At 45.0% G+C, this 6,415-nt stretch overlaps 1 long non-coding RNA gene across 1 annotated transcript; it reads right to left on the minus strand.

The window, feature by feature from the left end:
* Nucleotides 1-879: 879 nt before the first annotated feature.
* On the minus strand, nt 880-6,032 carry LOC144220949 (uncharacterized). Its single transcript, XR_013331901.1, has 2 exons — nt 5,862-6,032; nt 880-2,013 (listed from the first exon to the last, which is right to left on the minus strand). It is a non-coding gene; the product is annotated as an uncharacterized LOC144220949 (long non-coding RNA).
* Between the last annotated feature and the right edge of the window lie 383 nt (nt 6,033-6,415).

Here is a 6,415-nt window from a genome sequence, read left to right on the forward strand (position 1 = left end):
CCAGACATCTCTATTGAAATGGAGGTGAGGTGGAAAGGAGGTTTACACTCCCAGTCACAAATAACCATATATGACATATTAGACTGTCTTCAAAGACACCAGGGGCAGTGTAGCCTAGCAGTTTAGAGCTCAGACTGACAGCCAGATGCTGTAGGCTCAAATCACAGCACTGCCATTTACTGGGCATGTGACCTAGAACGAGCTACTTCACATCAGTTCCCTGCAGAATGAAGGATTAAATAATTTTGTAAGGTACATCTGTGCACTTGAGAAAGAGTTTAGGACAATGCCCAGTACAGAATAAGTCTGGGTAAGGGTTACTAATTATTAGTAAGAATCAGCTTCCTGACATTTTGTTCCTTACTGCCCACCCTACCTCCTATCTTCTCTACACTACCCCACCCCACCCAAAATCTCCTTGCATTTCTTTTTTTTTTTTTTAATATTTATTCATTTGGGGAAGAGTACAAGTGGGGAAGGGGCAGAGAGAGGGGGACAGAGGCTCTTCACTGACAGGCTGTCAGTAAAGAGTAAGCCCAATGTGGGTCTTGAACTCACAAACCATGAGACCATGACCTGAGCCAAAGTCAGATGCTCAACCAACTGAGCCACCCAGGTTCCTCTCCTTGCATTTCTTATATAGAGCAATGGATGATCTCTTTGCTTGATTGTCACCTTCCAAACCAGGTTATTATCTTCTACCTCCAAACTGTCTTATGAAAGAATCTCCTCACACAGCTAACTACATCCTCAGTGGTGAAAAGCTGAAAGCTCTTCCTGTAATATTAAGAACAAGGAAAGAATGGCCACTCTTTTTTCCATATAGTATTAGAAGTCCTAGACATAGCAATTAGGCAAGAAAAGGAAACAAAAAGCATCCAAATTAGAAAGGAATTTTTACTTAAAAACTGTCACTATTTGCAGGTGACATATTATACAGAAAAAAATCCTAAAGATTCCACCAAAAACCACTAAAACTAATGAATTCAGTAAAGTTGCAGAATACAAAACCAACATGCAAAAATCTGTTGGTTTATATACTAATAACCACCTATCAGAAGGAGAAATTAAGAAATCCAGCTGATTTCCAATTACATCAAAAAGGACAAAATAGCTAGTAATAAATTTAACCAAGGAGGTAAAAGACTTGTACTCTGAAAACTATAAGACATTGATGAAAAAAGTAAAGACAACATAAATAAAGGAAAGATAAACTATGCTCATGGATTAGAAGAATTAACATGGTCAAAATGTCCATACTATCCAAAGCAATTTACAGAGTCAATGCAATCCCCCATCAAAATACCAATGGAATTTGTCACTGAAATAGAACAAATAATCCTAAATTTGTATAGATCCACAAAAGACCCCGAATAGCCAAAGAAATCTGAGAAAGAAGAACAAAGCTTGAGGTATCACACTCAGATTTCAAATCATAATACAAAGCAATAGTGATCAAAAGAGTATGGTACTGGCACAAAAACAGATAATGGAACAGAATAGAGTCTGGAAGTGTACCCACACTTATATGGTCATTAATCTATGACAAAGGGGGCAAGAATATGCAACGGGGAAAAGACTATCTTCAATAAATGGTGCTGAGAAAACAGGATAGCTACATTCAAAAGAATGAAACTGGACCACTTTCTTCAATGTCTTGCTTGGGAGATGTGCAGAAATTTGAGAGACCCATTGAGGATTGTCTCCTAACACTCAGCTGCTCTGGCCCCTTCCAGCACCTGCTGCCCCCATCACCAGCAGAGATGCTGAGCTGCCCAAAGTGCCAGAAGACCTGCGGTGTGGCCTGAGAGGGAGATCATGGTGCTGCCGGGAGCTCAGCCCACCAACCTTTGCTTCCCAATCTTATTCTCTGTTCCCATATACCCTCTCTCATTTTATTTTATTCTCTCTTCGTTGCTTCTTCTTTGATTCTTCTTTCTTTTTGTGTATCTCTTCTACTTCCTTTCTCTTTCTTCCTCTCTTGATGAATTTTTCTCTGGAGCTGTGAGCAAACTTTAAAAGATAAATAAATACAAGCCACAAATGTGAGGAAAGGAACAAGTGAGGCCCATCCTAAATCCCCCACCCAGAGATAACCACAGTGAACATTTGGGGCAACACCCCCCAGAGTTTTCTCTACACATATGTGCGTGTATATCAACATGCTTACTACCCAGTTGATACTATGTAGATGGAGCTCACCCTGCGTAAATTCTTCAGAGAAGGGAAGGTCTGTGGAGGGGATGGGAGGAGAAAGAATTTCTCTCCCTTGAAAAGGGGGACAAGAAGGGAACCTGGCATCACTGCTGGCTGCCCAAGGCCTTGATCTTCCAGGACACTAGAGGATCCTGGGTCTCCTTTCCTAACCCATTGCTGTCAGTGGGGTCAGGTATAGAGGCAGGTCAGGGAGAGAGCTTAGCTGTGAGGGTCCTCAGGGATGGGGCCTGTGGCAGAGAACACATGTGCATCACCAGCCCTGAGCAGGCTTCCAGGAGAAGGCAAAGCCTGCAGGCACAGAGAAGCCTCTGGATTATGGAGCAGAGGTCAGATTATGGGGAGGGGGGGTGTAATATGTCTGTGTATATGTATATATGCATGCACACAATCACACAGACTTTCAGTTCCAGTCCCAGCAGCCACTACGGGGGCAGGGCAGCTGCCACAGCCACACAACTGCCTTTTCTTTAGCCCAAATCTGAACTGACTCCCATTCTCGGATGGGGAGACCTTCAATCCCCTCCTAGGTTGAGTTGGGAAGGCAGCCAGGCCAGATGCACTGGGAGAACCTATGGGGTTGGTGGGAGGCATTTAGGTTGTTCATAAATTTTCAGAATACAAACAATGCATTTCCAAGTTCTTTAAAGTATAAGAATTTCAATTTTTTTAAGTTTACTTATTTCTGTTGAGAGAGAGAGAGAGAGGAGGTAGGGGCAGAGAGAGAAGGAGAGAATCCCAAACAGGCTCCACACTGTCAGCACAGAGCCTGACACAGGGATCGATAAAACCCATAAACCATGAGATCATGACCTGAGCTGAAACCAAGAGTCAGATGCTTAACCAACTGAGCCACCCAGGCACCCCAAGAACTTTTTTTACTGATTATTTTTGAGAGAAAGAGTTGGGGAGAGGGCAGAGAAACAAGGGGACAGATGATCCCAAGGGGGCTCTGTACTGACAGCAGAGAGCCTGATGTGGGGCTTGAACTCACAAACTCAGGTCATGACCTGAGTGGAAACCAAAAGTTGGACATGTAACCACCCAGGCACCCCTAAAGTATAAAATTTTAGACAGTAGTCAAGATCATGGAATAATGTCAGACATTCTCCCTTATTCTGCCTCCACTCCAATTCCACTCACTGCACAGGTGACCACTGAAAACAGTTTAGTTAGTGTCCTCTCAGAGGATTATTCTTCTGGTAGTCAAAAATATACGCCCACATGAAATCTTGTTTTTCAACACACCAGTCTGGGGTGTTCTAGTATTTGTGCTGACAAGGTGAGCACAGTCTGGGGTGTTCTATAACTTCTTTTGTTTACCTCCTCACTCAACAAATCAGTGGAATATGACTAGGTGGGGTTAGGACCCAGCAGCCTTTCTACAAACATCCATGAACACATCCAAGAGCCAGGCACTCACACCACTGTAATCCAGAGAAGGCAGTTCCCCAAGAGGATACCTAGGCTTGGAGCCGTCCTCACAACTGGCCTGCTGTGTGACCTTGAAGGGTCAGTTGATCTCCCAGAATACTTACCTGGTGCTGTTGTGAGTGTTACCTGATAATCTGTGTGGAATGTTTGGCAGAGTGCCCAGCACACTGAGGACTCTAAATTACAGAAGCCACTGTGATGATTTCAAAACCCACAAAGCCGTGAGAACAGTGGTACAGCCTTCTGTGGTACAGAGGTGCTGAGCCTCTTCTCCCCATTGAACATCAGCTTGTTTCCAGTTTTTTCTCAGCTGATTAATTCATTGCGCAAACAAGATCACTTTCTCCTGACATTTCTCAAATCACTACATTTGAAGCATTTGTTTGAAAAGAGGCTGAATGGATGTACTCACTACTGAGTCACCTCGGGCAGCACATGGGATCTCTGACCTTGCTTTCTGTCTCTAAATGAGAGAAAAAAGTAATCCTGCCTCTGCCTCTGCCCTCGGTTGCCTAGAGGACAAACACGAAAGCTCCTGTAAAAATGCTTTATTAACTCTGAAGCCCTATAGAGATCCTTGAGGGACTTTTGTGGCATACATGCTGTGGCCCTACTAGAATGTTCCTCCGGGGATGGAACTGAGGCCATAGAGACTGTGGGCTCAGTAAATGCTTGTTGAATAATGAATGAAACTTCTCTCCTGAAAATAAGAAAATTATGGCCCTAGGGTCTCTAGAATGTTTAACAAGGGAAGGAGGGTAGAGGAAATGCTGATCACACCCAGAGTACACGTCCTCTCTTGCCTTCTCACCTCTTTCCTCCCTCCCTCCATCTGTTCTCCCCTCCTTCCTTCCTCCCTCCCTTCCTTCCTCTCTCCCTCCCTTCCTTCCTCTCTCCCTGCCTTTCTTCCTTCTTTCCTTCCTTCCTTCCTTTCTTCTTTCACTTCTCCCTCCCTCCCTTCCTTGCTCCCTTCCTTCCTTTCTTCTCCCTTCCTTTCTTCTCTATCTTCCTCCTTCTTCCTCCCTCTCTTACCACATTTCCTGGGTGCTCTCAGAGAGGCAGGTCTTACCCTACATGCTGGGGATTCTCCTCTGACCTGAGAAGGTGCTGTCCTTGCTCTCATGGGGCTTTCAGGAAGACCCTCCACTGTCAAGGAGGAGGGGAGGTACCCTTGGTTTTCTCTCCTCTTTGACGTAGTTTCAGAGCAAAGAAAATGGGAAGCTCTGCCGGGTGAGGCTTGGTCAGGTTTCCCTTCCTTCGGCGGAGAAAAATCATTTCACAAGCCAGCCCGCCCTCTAGTGGCCAGAGTTGGGGACCAGCTGTGTTGATTTCTACTCCCCAGACTTTCCCAGTCTGCATCCTGGAATGTGCTCTGAAGGCTGTGGTAACTGGCCTGAACCCAGCCCCATGGCAGCCTCTGCCCTCTTTCTTCTTGATGACAAGGTGCAGCCCTTCCCTTAAAGTGTCCCTGCAAGACCACCTCCTCCCAGAACCTTCCACCCAGCCCACAAGTCAGTGTACTTGGTGCTTGGAAGCCCTTGTAACCATGTTGTAAATGGATGTAGCCCCTCTCTTCCATTGAGTGAGAGATTCTCCAGGGCCCACCCTGCCAGCTCATCTCACCCCCAAAGAGTCTAGCAAGGGGCTCTCCTCCATGTGATTGCTCAGGCCATTTCTGAAAACTTGATGAATTAATTTCAGGTAGACCAGAGAAGGCTCACTGGGAGGGTCTGGGTTCAAGGCCTGGGCCACAGGCCTGAGGGTACTGAGGGTTATCTTCCAGAGGCTGAATATTAGGTTATCAGATGAAAACACTGGACAGCTCAGTTCAATATGAAAGTCTGGTAAACAAATAAAAAATTCTTTTAGTATAAGCATGTCCCAAATATTGCATGGACATAATTAAACTAAAATTTTGTTTTGTTTTTTATCTGAAATTAGAATTTAACCAAGAGCCTATATTTTTATTTGCTAAATCTGGCAAACTTCCTGACCCTCTAGCAAAGGCCCTAAGGAGCCTTTTTGGGCAAGATAAGGGGTGGAGTGGGGAAGGCTGGGCAGGCAGGTCCCAGAGAAGCTGGGACAGGCAGAGGGGCTGGTCTAAATCCAGTTTGGGGTCAGAGAAAGAATAGCAATACAAATTTCACATTTTTACCTGGAATTTACAATCCCACCATGGGAATATGAGCCATTGAAAACAAGGAGAACCTTACCTGTTCTTAAGGCTCTGCTCAAATATCCCCAGTCTTCCCTGGGACGCCTCCAACCGCAAAGGGACTTCCCTCCATTGTCTTCAAACTTGTGTACGCAGGACACAGGCAGCAGACAGCTAAAGGATGAAGTTGGGTCTCCTGTGTTTTCCCCATGGTACTTAGAGGTGTCACTATCTGTGTGAAAAGGATTAAAGAAAGTTGCCTGGTACTGCCTGCCTCCATCACTTGCCAGCTATTTCCTCACTGTAAAATGGGAATAATAACCACGCCTACCTTATAAATTAGTTAATTGATGTAAGTCCCTCTAATGAAGCCTGGTAACAAAGCCAGTGCTTGAGAAATTAGCTCTTAGCTTTATAATTATTGCTGGAATGCTTCCCACTGAGAGGTGACCACTACTGACTTTTCTCCTGGGATAGCATGCCATCCCACTTCTCTCCCACATTTGATGGCACCTGTAATAATCACAAAACATTTGGGGGAGATCTCCTTCACTTCCTAAGCAAGGGTTCAGGCTAGTCCCAGGAACACGATGTGATATCACATTCCCTCAG

Source organism: Crocuta crocuta, unplaced genomic scaffold, assembly GCF_008692635.1.
Source record: "Crocuta crocuta isolate KB4526 unplaced genomic scaffold, BGI_CrCroc_1.0 scaffold124, whole genome shotgun sequence".
Lineage (NCBI taxonomy): Eukaryota > Metazoa > Chordata > Mammalia > Carnivora > Hyaenidae > Crocuta > Crocuta crocuta.